Source organism: Cetorhinus maximus, chromosome 16, assembly GCF_964194155.1.
Source record: "Cetorhinus maximus chromosome 16, sCetMax3.hap1.1, whole genome shotgun sequence".
Lineage (NCBI taxonomy): Eukaryota > Metazoa > Chordata > Chondrichthyes > Lamniformes > Cetorhinidae > Cetorhinus > Cetorhinus maximus.
Genome location: NC_135894.1, coordinates 63477170 through 63490388, shown reverse-complemented (window position 1 = coordinate 63490388; position 13219 = coordinate 63477170).

Genomic DNA, 13219 nt, shown 5'->3' with positions numbered 1-13219 from the left:
CAATGCACCTTCATTCCTTCTTTCAGATTTGTCAAATTAATTTCTTCCTTGAATGGCTCCCATATGGTTAATGTCGTGCACTTGCACAGCTCCATAGCAGAACTCACATAATACCTCCTTCTCATGAGTGCACTAATGGGCTGGTCCCTGTACACAGAAGGCAAATTTACTCAATTTCAATTGCTAATAAAATTATGTTGAGCCAACTGCCTATGGCACCATGTGACTACAAAAACAAAATTTAATTTAATCAATTATGGAAACTAAAATATACATCTCAACTGTTTGAACATTGTGTTTAGAACTTGGCACTCAAGAGTGAATTGTCCCTGCACTATCTAAATTAAATGGCAATCTACTAGAGGACCTGTCTTGTCCATTAACGCTGTTCTTGTAGTGATGTGATCTACCAGCAGCACACTTGGTGGATATTGAACTTTGCATCTGACAGTCCTGGACATTGAAACTAGTAGAGCAGTTGGAATAACAACTGATAATTAATGTCAATGGAGAATATGCCTTCTAAATACAGTTGGTGACTGTGGCTTGCACACTCATGTACTTTCACTTTTATGTGTGTGGAGGACCCTTGATAGGATAATAAGAATTGTAATAAATAGTTCTTTGTTGTGGAACTCTGCTTGTAGAACTATTTTAAGATACTTTGAGCACCCAACTATTGTAATCCGAGCAGTTTACAGGAGACAAAACAGAAAGAATTGTTGGGAAGTTTTGATAATGTACTAACCAATAAGAACATTCTATTGTCAATTATTCACATTTCTGGTTGATTATTTATTCTTTAATTGCACAAAATTTAAATGGTGTCTTAACTACCTGACTATAATACATCCCTGGAGAGATTGCCAATCTGTTCCCCATGCTTAAGAGTTTGAGCACTATCTTATACTTTCCAAGCACAAACAGAAAGGTTTGCATTTATATAATGTCTTTCACCACTTCTTTGAGATTAGGGTTAGGAGTGGGCAGAATTTTCCCAAATTTGCACTAAGTGCGGTAACGGGTGGGTAAAACGACATTTTACCTGCCGGCCACAATGGCGGGTTTTCACACCATATCGCCCCGAATCCGCCTCATTATTTATGCACTCCCGGGGAATATGCTGTTTCCTTGGCGAGCGAGCTCTCATTCACCTGCCCACCGTCACCCCGCTGCTGCATCATGCTGGGCACCATGTTTAAAGTCCAGCCGCAAGCACACATCTCAGAGCTTCCAGCTCACCACTGCTGCATGGAAGATATGGCCCTGAAACTGAAGAAGACTGCAGCCCCCAGGTTCAGCGACGCGTCTCTCGAGTGACTTTTGGATGCCGTGGAGGCCCACCGGGATGTCCTCTACCCCCACTCTGGCCGCAGGATGGGCAGCAACAGTACTAGTCCGGCTTGGGAGGCGGTGGCAGCAGTGGTCAGCGCCAACCCCCTGAAAAAGAGGACTCAAGGAACATTACTATTCACTCTTTCACACTCACCGTCATTGTCCTCATCCCATCCATGGGACCACTCAACACCCACACAGGCCAGGCATATTTGTCACCTGGCCTGGCAGGTGTCCTGCTTACTCTTTCCCTATCTCTATCCCTGCAGGACATGCTGGCACAACAAGAGGAGAGGTCATAGACCGATGGTGGAATGCCCAAAATCAAGGTCCTCACAGACTTTGAAAACAGAGCCATCCCGCTGGCTGGCGAGGATCTGGACCAGTCCTGTGCTGACGGTGAGGTTGGCGCTGCTCTACCAAGTGAGGCTCCAGCAGTGTAATACCCATCAGACAACCATGCCATGAGTGATGTGTCCTCATTCACATGACAAAGATCAGATGCTTCTAAAGTTTCATGGCTGTGTCTCTATGATGTGACCCTGATCACGGAGAGCAAAAAAGCTGCCCTCGGCCAGACAGGAGTCAGACATTCTCAGAGGCTGCGTGAAGATTTATGGAGTGTCCTCAATGCAAATCGTTATCATCCTCCTGCAACCTCGTGACTATTAGGGCCTCTACCGCATCTCCATGACAGGAGCTTTCTCACAGAGGGTATTCATACTGCCCTAAGCCAGACTGGAGTCAAACGTTAACGAATGCAATGTGAGGAACTATGGGATCACCTTACTGCATGTCGTCATCATCCTCCACAAATCTGGCAGCTATGAGGTCGTCCCAAGCGTGCCAGCCTCATCTAGCCAGTGCGGGAGCTTCATCCCCGTCATCATCAACTCCGAGGACCTCCTCAGCCTCATCTCTGTCGGCTTCCTCCTCATCGGAGGAGATGTCCAGTTCCTCCATCTCCTCCTCAGCCATCTCGTCTCCACGTTGGAGTGCCAGGTTGTAAAGGGCGCAGCAGACAGCGATGATGTGTGACACCCTCTGCGGACTGAATTGCAGGGGTCCACCAGACCGGTCCAGGCACCGAAACCTCATCTTTAGCATCCCGATGTTCTGCTCCACCAAGTTGCGAGCTGCAGCATGAGCCTCATTATAGCGCCACTCTGCAGCAGTCTGAGGCTGCTGCTCGGATGTCATCAGCCACGACCTCTGCGGGTAGCCCTTGTCCCAACAGAGGAGCCAACCCTGAAACCTCTGTGGACCCTGGAAGACTCCATGGATCTGTGACCGATTGAGGATGTAGGCATCATGCGCATTCCCTGGAAACTGTGCGCACACCTGCAGGATGCGTTTCTGGTGGCCACACACCAGCTGCACACCCAGCGAATGGAACCCCTTGTGATTGATGTAGTCCACCATGTGTTGTGACGAAGATCTGAGAACCACATGAGTGCAGTCAATTGTGCTCTGCAGCTTTGGGAAACCTGAGATTTGGGCGAATCCAATCGCTCTTGCATCCTGACTGTCCTGGTCCTGGGCCAAATGCACGAAGTTGTGTTCCCTCGTGAAGATGGCATCCGTGACCTCATGGATGCATTTTGGGTGGAGGCTTGAGGGATCCCATCCAACAGAGGGCACTGGTGAGAAGTGACTGAAGCATTCTGGGAGAAGTCACCACAGCCACTGCGACTCAGGAGGGAATCGAGGAGGACCCACTGTCCAAGAACGGAATAGCCCCAAACATTACATGACTGTAGTGTTCCCATCCCTCCCTCCTCCTGAAACCTAAAAAAAAAGAGAAAGAGGCAGTGCCTTCAGGAGTGCACCAGACCTGCGAGGGACACTCTTCTGAAAGTGGATTTTAAAGAAAAAGCAGCTGATTGTTGAGTAAATCCTGGGAGCAGACTCGGAGGGAGGAGCACCGGAGCGATGAGTATAAATCTAGCTTACCTCGGGGATTCGCGGCCTTGACTCCAGAGAGCAGACTCGGAGGGAGGAGCACCGGAGCAGTGACCTCGGGGCACAGAGTAACTGAAGCCAAAACTGAAAAAGTGACATCACAGGAAAGCTGTGACCTGATTGGTTGGTAGGAAATCTGCACCAAATTTGAAAAAAAAACACTGCAAAGCTAATTAATAAACGTCGAGATGGCTGGGCAGGTGATGTGCTGTAGCTGTATGATGTGGGAGCTGGCAGATTCCATTGCGAGCCACAGTGACCACATCTGCAGCAAGTGTTGGTTGGAGGAACTCCGGCTCAGAATTGATGAGCTGGAGTCCGAGCTCCAGATGCTGCAGCACATCCGGGAGGGGGAGAGTTACCTGGATGCTTTGTTTCAGGAGGCGGTCACACCCGGTAGATTAAGTACCTCAAGTTCGGTCAGTGGCCAGGGTCAGCAGGGTGTGACTGCAAGTGAGGCAGGTAGAGGGATCCTGTGTTCAGGAACAGAGGAGCCTCAGCTCTTGACCTTGTCCAACAGGTACGAGGTACTTGCTCCCTGTGTGGATGAGGAACAGGGCTATAGGGAGGATGAGCCAGCTGACCACGGCACTGTGGCACAGGAGGCCATTCAAGAGGGGGAGCAAAAAGACAAGTGGTAGTTGTAGGGGATTCTATAATTGGGGGAATTGATAGCATCCTTTGTAAGCAGGATCGAGAGTCCCGCATGGTATGTTGTCTGCCCGGTGCCAAGGTAAGGGACATCTCTGACCGGCTTGAAAGGATATTGGAGAGGGAGGGGGAGGATCCAGTTGTTGTGGTCCACGTTGGGACAAATAACATAGGTAAGACTAGGAAAGAGGACCTGTTTGGGGATTATCAGGAACTAGGAACTAAATTAAAGAACAGGTCCTCAAGGGTTATAATCTCCGGATTACTACCCAAGCCAGGTGCAAATTGGCATAGGGACACGAGAATAAGGGAAGTAAACACGTGGCTAAAGGACAGGTGCGGGAAAGAGGGGTTCCATTTCGTGGGGCACTGGCATCAGTATTGGAACAGGAGAGATCTGTACCGTTGGGACGGTCTCCACCTGAACCGATCTGGGACCAATGGTCTAGCGAAAAGTGTAAATAGGGTGGTCAACAGGACTTTAAAATAGAAAGTGGGGGGGAGGGAAAGGTAAAACTCCAAGAAGCATGACTAATGGGAAACAAAGCAGCAGGTGGGAAATCAGGGGATTAGGAAGCCTACAAAGACCAACAGAGGACAACTAAAAAAGAAATAAGGAGGAAGAAGATTAAATATGAGGGTAAACTAGCCAGTAATATAAAAGACGATTGCAAGAGTTTTTTTAGATATATAAAGGGTAAGTGAGAGGAAAAAATGGACATTGGGCCGCTGGAAAATGACGCTGGAGAAGTAGTAGTGGGAAACAAAGAAATGGCGGAGGAACTGAATAGATACTTTGCATCAGTCTTCACGGTGGAAGACACGAGTAACATCCCCAAAGTTCAAGAGAGTCGGGGGGCAGAGGTGAGTATGGTGGCCATTACCAAGGAGAAGGTGCTAGGAAAACTGAAAGGTCTGAAGGTGGATAAATCACCTGGACCAGATGGATTACACCCCAGAGTTCTGAAGGAGATAGCTGAAGAGATAGTGGAGGCGTTAGTGGTGATCTTTCAGGAATCACTGGAGTCAGGAAGGGTCCCAGAGGACTGGAAAAACGCAAATGCAACCCCCCCTGTTTAAGAAGGGAGTGAGGCAAAAGACGGGAAATTACAGGCCGATTAGCCTGACCTCAGTCATTGGTAAGATTTTAGAGTCCATTATTAAGGATGAGATTTCAGAATACTTGGAAATGCATGGTAAAATCGGGCAAAGTCAGCATGGTTTCATCAAGGGGAGGTCATGCCTGACAAATCTGTTAGAATTCTTTGAGGAGATAACGAGTAGGTTAGACAAAGGGGAGCCAATGGATGTTATCTACTTGGACTTCCAGAATGCCTTTGACAAGGTGCCGCACAAGAGGCTGCTCAGTAAGATAAGAGCCCATGGTGTTAGAGGCAAGGTACTAGCATGGATAGAAGATTGACTATCTGGCAGGAGGCAGAGAGTGGGGATCAGGGGGTCCTTCTCAGGATGGCGGCCCGTGACTAGCGGAGTTCCGCAGGGGTCAGTGTTGGGACCACAGCTTTTCACTTTATACATTAATGATCTGGATGAAGGAACTGAGGGAGTCCTAGCTAAGTTTGCAGATGATACAAAGATAGGTGGAGGGACAAGTAGTATTGAGGAGGCGGGGAGGCTGCAGAAGGATTTGGACAGGTTAGGAGAATGGGCAAAGAAGTGGCAGATGGAATACAACGTGGGTAAGTGTGAGGTCATGCACTTTGGTAGGAAGAATAAAGGCATAGACTATTTTCTAAATGGGGAGAGAATTCAGAAATTTGGAGTGCAAAGGGACTTGGGAGTCATAGTCCAGGATTCTCTTAAGGTTAACTTGCAGGTTGAATCGGTAGTTAGGAAGGCAAATGCAATGTTGGCATTAATTTCGAGAGGACCGGAATATAAAAGCAGGGATGTGCTGCTGAGGCTTTATAGGGTTCTGGTCAGACCACATTTAGAATATTGTGAGCAATTTTGGGCCCCGTATCTCAGGAAGGATGTTTTGGTCCTGGAGAGGGTCCAGAGGAGGTTCACGAGAACGATCCCAGGAATGAAAGGCTTAACATATGAGGAACGTTTGAGGACTCTGGGTCTATACTCGATGGAGTTTAGAAGGATGAGGGGGGATCTGATTGAAACTTACAGAATACTGAAAGGCCTGGATAGAGTGAACGTGGGGAAGATGTTTCCATTAGTAGGAGAGACTAGGACCCGGGGGCACAGCCTCAGAGTAAAGGGAAGACCTTTTAGAACAAAGATGAGGGGAAACTTCTTTAACCAGAGTGTGGTGAATCTATGGAATTCAATGCCACAGAAGGCTGTGGAGGCCAGGTCATTGAGTGTATTTAAGACCGAGATAGATAGGTTCTTGATTGGTAAGGGGATCAAAGGTTACGCGGAGAAGGCAGGAGAATGGGGTTGAGAAACTTATCAGCCATGATTGAATGGCGGAGCAGACTCGATGGGCCGAATGGCCTAATTTCTGCTCCTATGTCTTATGGTCTTATGGATCCCACAGAGGTCACCTGTGGAGCCCTGAAAGGAGCTACTGGCATAGAATTTGAGTGCCGTTGTCACTTTCACAGCCACTGGCAGTGGATGTCCTCCATGTCCCTGTGGCGTGGGGTTGGGAGTCCCGGGTGGGAGCTCTGGAGAATTTGGTGGCACTTTGAAGCCTCTGTGTTGTTTCAGTGGGCAGATAATCTAGGAGCCCGACTCCAATCATATCAATGTGGTTGCGCCTGAACTGTCTCAGTTGCAGAGGAATGATGTGGCCATTTCCCTCACCCACCCTATCCCCTCCCAACCTTGAATGCTTGTGCGCTATATTGAATGGCATGGCTGCACTTGCGCCCCCCCCCCCCCCCCCCCGCCCCCCCCTCACAAGTCACCTCAACAGCAAGGCTGGACTTGCCCCCTGCTCCCCCTCATCTCAAAAGTCGCTTCTGAGGTAGGGGGGCACCTAACCGCTACCCCCCGGCACCCCTGAAGGATGCAACGCAATAGGCATCCCTGGCGAGGTCTGCAGAACATTGCTGTGCACTCACCTCCTCATCCAAAGTGCAGGCAACCAAGTGCACATCACTTAGGTTCTGCTGTGAAACACGTCGGCGTGCTTTCCCGCCAACGGACGATCTAGCGGGGGTGCAAGAGCCTGGCGGATTGGCCTAATAATGACATGCTGATGTATTACAATGAAGTTCCCGATGACCAATGATGGGAAACGCGGCCAGCTGCCTGCGGGCTGAGCGGACAATCGTGACCTGCCTTCCCGCTGTCATGAAACTGATCACGCCATATAGTCCACTCATGCCACCTATCACTCCCGCAGTCAGTTTTGACAATGACCAGTAAGCTTTACTACATAGTTGACTGTACCATATCTGACATTTGAGTCTGACACCAAAGTGTCAAAAATAGCAACGTTCTATTCCTAAATGTTAACATTCGCTTCACATTGAACAAACTTTTTTTTATCAAAACCTAATAAGCTAAGAATTTAAACAAATACAATTCATCATTGTGTTTCGGGGAAACAATTTAGTCATTCATAATTCATGCTAAGCTCAATTTAATATGAATACATTTAGTTAGCATTAATTATTTTCTGATTTCTGTGCCTGATTCAATGGTTAATTTCACATAAGTACATGATGTAATGACTAGTGAAACAGTCATATTTCTTTTTAGATATTAGATAACAGAAAAAAGGCGCTTTATTCAGTAAACAAAACAAAAAGATAATACTGAAACTCTCCTGGCCTTAAATTAGTATTATATTGATGGAGCCATCTCTAGGTTATTTTATATTCTGCTGTGGCCTGATAAATATTTACCAGCCAATCATACATGGCTTTGTCATTTGGAAGAGACATTTGAAATTATCATGGCTGACTGGGATTCAACTGGAACAATCAGTCTAAATTTGAAACTGCCCTTTACAATCAGTCATCATCAGTATAGATTGTTTCTCAAACCCCAGAAAGCAATCTAAACCACACAGAGGAATGTTTAGACAAAATTATCTTAATGAGGACTTTGCCTTCTGCTTGAGAAATTAGCTTTATTCAAAATTTCATGTCATATATGCCTCTAGAGGACCAGGTAAAAATGTGTACTACAGAAGATGAATTATGATTTAGTGTCAACTCCTGGAAAAGAGTGAATGGCGAGTACCTTTAATACTGAATATTTTATGTTTTAAATGTGCTTTAACTGTACTTGGCTAAAATTGGATTGTACAATTTTTCGGGCATGGGTGTCATGATTCATGACCTGCTACCGCCAGTCCCTGTGGAGTTTCATGCTGCCTCCTTGTTAACATGATTGTGATGTGTGGCCAAGTGGAACACACGCTGCTGGCTGGCTGCATGCATAACTGGGTTGTAAGGGTGTGCAAGGTGATCACATGTTCCAGTTAGCCTCCAGCTCTTAAAGGCACACTGCCCTTCTTAAAAGGAAGCTGCACTGGTAAACTGAAGGCTGCAAATCACTGAAAATGCAACAGCCAAAGTGAAAGAAGTTGGAACAGCAGTCCAGGGCGAGAGCTCTAAACTCTTCCAATGTTATGCTGGAGGCACTGGTGCAGAAGTTTGCTGTGAGAGAAGAATGTTTCCACAGGATGTAGGAGGCCCTCAAACCAGACCCACCGAAGATAGTGAGGACAGATCACAAGGGAGGTCAATTCCCAGAGTCAGGTTCCAAGGACCTGTCAGCAGTGCTCCAAGAAGTAAGGAATAATGACTCACATGCATAGTCAAGGTCAGTGAATGCATCTTTACATCACCTTTCATACTCAACAGATCAACAACCTCTCACACTGTTCAGTGCAGTACAACATCATGACTCATCCAGCAGCACTTACTAGCACTCAGGACTCATGCCTACAATTCACATACAACACCTCATCCACACACGCCTTCCACTGATGTCTCCACATGCCTCCAGCTATTCAACTGTGGCAAGTATATCAACAAATCAAAGTGCCAGACAATCACTGACATTCTTCTCTCCCTCTTGCTGGATGTGGTGGCAATAACTGCAGCGAGAACCAAAGATTCAGTGGGGAGATGTCACTATTCCAACCACCCAGCACAAAGGAGGAGATAATACTCCAAATCATGGGACTGGCTGCAACAGCTCATGGTCTCTGAACTTTGAAGATGATGGTGAGTTACTCCCTTATGCTCCTTCTCCTTTCTCTCATTACCTTCATCCTGAGATCTGACATGAAGTAAAAGGTGCAGATGGTGTGACCATGAATCTCCTGCACTCCTCTCCAACTCTTCACTCAACCTAGCCTTTCCTTTCTGTTTTTATGATTTTAGGACTCCTACCTAATCAGACCCAGAAGGAAGAGAGAGAACAACCCCGAACCAGTGATTTTTCTTTATTCATTCATGGGATGTGGGCATGGTGGGCTGGGCAAGCATGTATTGCCCATCCTGAGTTGCCCTTGAGAAGGTGGTGGTGAGTTGCTTTCTTGAACCGCTGCAGACCATGTGGTGTAGCTACACTCACAGTGCTGTTAGGGAGTGAGTTCCAGGATTTTGATCCAGCCACAGTGAAGGAACGGTGATATATTTCCAAGTCAGGATGGTGAGCGACTTAAAGGGGAACTTCCAGGTGGTGGTGTTCCCATCTATCTACTTCCCTTGTCCTTCTAGATGGTAGTGGTCGTGGACTTGGAAGGTGCTGTCTAAGGAGCCCTGGTGAATTCCTGCAGTGCATCTTGTGGATGGTACACACTGCAGCTACTGTGCATTAGTGGTGGAGTGTGTGAATATTTGTGGATGTGGTGCCAATCAAGCAGACTGCTTTGTCCTGGATGGTGTCAAGCTTCATGAGTGTTTTGGGAGCTGCACTCATCCAGGCAAGTGGGGAGTATTCCATCACACTCCTGACTTGTGCCTTGTAGATGGTGGACAGGCTTTGGGGAGTCAGGAGGTGAGTTACTCTCTGCAGGATTCCTAACCTCTGACCTGCTCTTGTAGTCACAGTATTTATATGGCTAGTCCAGTTCAGTTTCTGATCAATGGTAACCCCCAGGATGTTGATAGTGGGGGCTTCAGTGTTGGTAATGCCACTGAATGTCAAAGGGCAGTGGTTAGATTCTCTCTTGTTGGAGATGGTCATTGCCTGGCACTTGTGTGGTGTGGATGTTACTTGCCACTTGTCAGTCCAAGCCTGGATATTGTCCAGGTCTTGCTGCATTTAGACATGGACGGCTTCAGTATCTGAGGAGTCACGAATGGTGCTGTGCATTGTGCAATCATCAGCGAACATCCCCACTTCTGACCTTATGATGGAAGGAAGGTAATTGATGAAACAGCTGAAGATGGTTGGGCTGAGGACACTACCCTGAGGAACTCCTGCAGCGATGCCCTGGAGCTGAGACGACTGACCTTCAACAACCACAACCATCTTCCTTTGTGCTAGGTATAACTCCAACAAGTGGAGAGTTTTCCCCCTGACTCCCATTGACTTCAATTTTGCTAGGGCTCCTTGATGCCACATTCGGTCAAATGCTGTCTTGATGTCAAGGACAGTCACTTTCACCTCACCTTGGGAGTTCAGCTCTTTTGTCCATGTTTGAACCAAGGCTGTAATGAGGTCAGGAGCTGAGTGACCCTGGCGGAACCAAAACTGGGCATCTAGGTTATTGCTAAGCAAGTACCGTTTGATAGCACTGTTGATGACCCTTTCCATTGCTTTACTGATGATGGAGAGTAGACTGATAGGGCGGTAATTGGCTGGGTTGGATTTGTCCTGCTTTTTGTGTACAGGACATAACCTGGGCAATTTTCCACATAGCCGGGTTGATGCCAGTGTTGTAGCTGTACTGGAATAGCTTGGCTAGGGGCACGGCAAGTCCTGGAGCACAAGTCTTTAGTACTATTGCCGGAATATTGTCAGAGCCTTTGCAGTATCCATTGCCTTCAGATGTTTCTTGATATCACGTGGAGTGAATCGAATTGGATGAAGACTGGCGTTTGGGATGCTGGGGACCTCTGGAGGAGGCCGAGCTTGATCACCCACAGCACTCCTGGCTGAAAATGGTAGCAAATGCTTCAGCCTTATCTTTTACACTGATGTGCTAGGCTCCCCCATCATTGAGCATGGGGATATTTTCGGAGCCTCCACCGCCAGCAAGTTTTTTAATTGTCATCCCCATTCACGACTGGATGTGGCAGGACTGCAGAGCTTAGATCTGACCCGTTGGTTATGGGATCGCTTAGCTCTATCTATCACTTGCTGCTTATGCTGCTGGTACACAAGTAGTCCTGTGCTATAGCTTCACCAGGTTGACACCTCATTTTTAGGTGCTGCTCCTGGCATGCCCTCCTGCACTCTTCATTGAAGCAGGTTGATCTCCTGGCTTGATGGTAATGGTAGAGTGGTAGAATGATGTGCCAGGCCATGAGGTTACAAATTGTGTTTGAGTACAATTCTACTGCTATTGATGGCCCACAGTGCCTAATGGATGCCCAGTCTTGAGTTTCCAGATCTGTTCGACATCTATCCCATTTAGCACAGTGGTAGTGCCACACAACAAAATGGAGGGTATCCTCAATGTGAAGGTGGTACTTCGTCTCCACAACGATTGTGCGGTGGTCACTCCTACCAATGCAGTCATGAACAGATGCATCTGTGGCAGACAGTTTGGTGAGGATGAGGTCAAGAATGCTTTTCCCTCTTGTTGGTTCCCTCACCACCTGCTGCAGACCCAGTCTAGCACTATGTCCTTTAGGACTCGGCCAGCTCGGTTAGTAGTGGTGCTACCGAGCCACTCTTGGTGATGGACATTGAAGCCCCCCACCCCGAGTACATTCTGTGCCCTTGCCACCCTGAGTGCTTCCTCCACTGGTGTTCAACATGGAGCACTGATTAATCAGCTGAGGGGGCCGGTATGTGGTAATCAGCAGGAGGTCTCCTTGCCCATGTTTGACCTGATGCCATGAGACTTCATGGGGTCCAGAATCGATGTTGAGGACTCCCAGAGCACCTCCCTCCCAACTGTATATCACTGTGCCACCACCTCTGCTGGATCTGTCCTGTCGGTGGGACAGGATTTACCCAGGGATGGTGATGGTGGTGTCTGGGACATTGACTGTAAGATATGATTTGTGAGGATGACTATGTCAGGCTGTTGCTTGACCAGTCTGTGAGACAGTTCTCCCAATTTTTGCACAAGCCTCCAGATGTTAGTAAGGAGGACTTTACGGGGTCGACAGGGCTAGGTTTGCCATTGTAGTTTCCAGTGCCTAGGTTAATGTCAAGTGGCCCGTCCTTTTTTTGAGACTTTGTAGCAGTTTGATACAACTGAGTGGTTTGCTAGGTCATTTATGAATCAACCACATTGCTGTCAGTCTGGAGTCACATGTAGGCCAGATCAGGTAAGGATGGCTGATTTCCTTCCCTAAAGGACATTGGTGAACCAGATGGGTCTTTACAACAATTGACAATGGTGTCATGGTTATCATTAGACTTTTAATTCCAGATTTATTTTATTGAATTCAAATTCCACCATCTACCGTGGCAGGATTTGAACCCGGGTCCTCATTACCCTGGGTCTCTGGATTACTGGTCCAGCAACAATACCAGTGCGTAGGAAGCACTGTCACTTGATCGGACAATTCCAGCTCAGATACTGGCACTGCACATACTTTAGATGTTACCATAGAGTTGGGATGTGCATGCGGTGAGTTATCAGGCTTGAGTGGGCTGCAGTAAGGCCAGGGTGTAAGGATAGTTTGTCTGCCAGTTCACGGAAGGGTGAGGTCTTCAATGGAGCAGCCTCCGTTGGAAAGCTGATATACATGCACACTGAGATGCTTGCTGGATTTGCAGGTCTGCCACAGAGCCTCCTGTTAATATCAAGGAGCATGAAGGAATCAAGCTCCAGTGTGGCACAGGGCATCATACAGAGTTGGAGCCCATCCTTACCACTGTGGAAGTGGTGCCAACTCTATGAGTGGACTCACTCACCCGTAATGTGGTGTCTGCTGGCTGCTGCCTCAGTTTCCATTTTAGCACATAGAAGTTCAGACCAAGGTCATGACACCCATGTTTGCGGTCATACAAGCTCAGAGTGCTACTATATGCCTGCCTATCACAGTGCTCAAAGGAGCATGCAGGCTCTCACAGCAGTCCAGCAATCTGTCTGCCACCAGATTCCTCGACTTTCAGAGGTATCATACCTTGTGAATTGGCAGTGGCACCATGGTGCATGAACCTGCTGTCCTCTCTCAGGATAACAGCATTCATGCTCCCA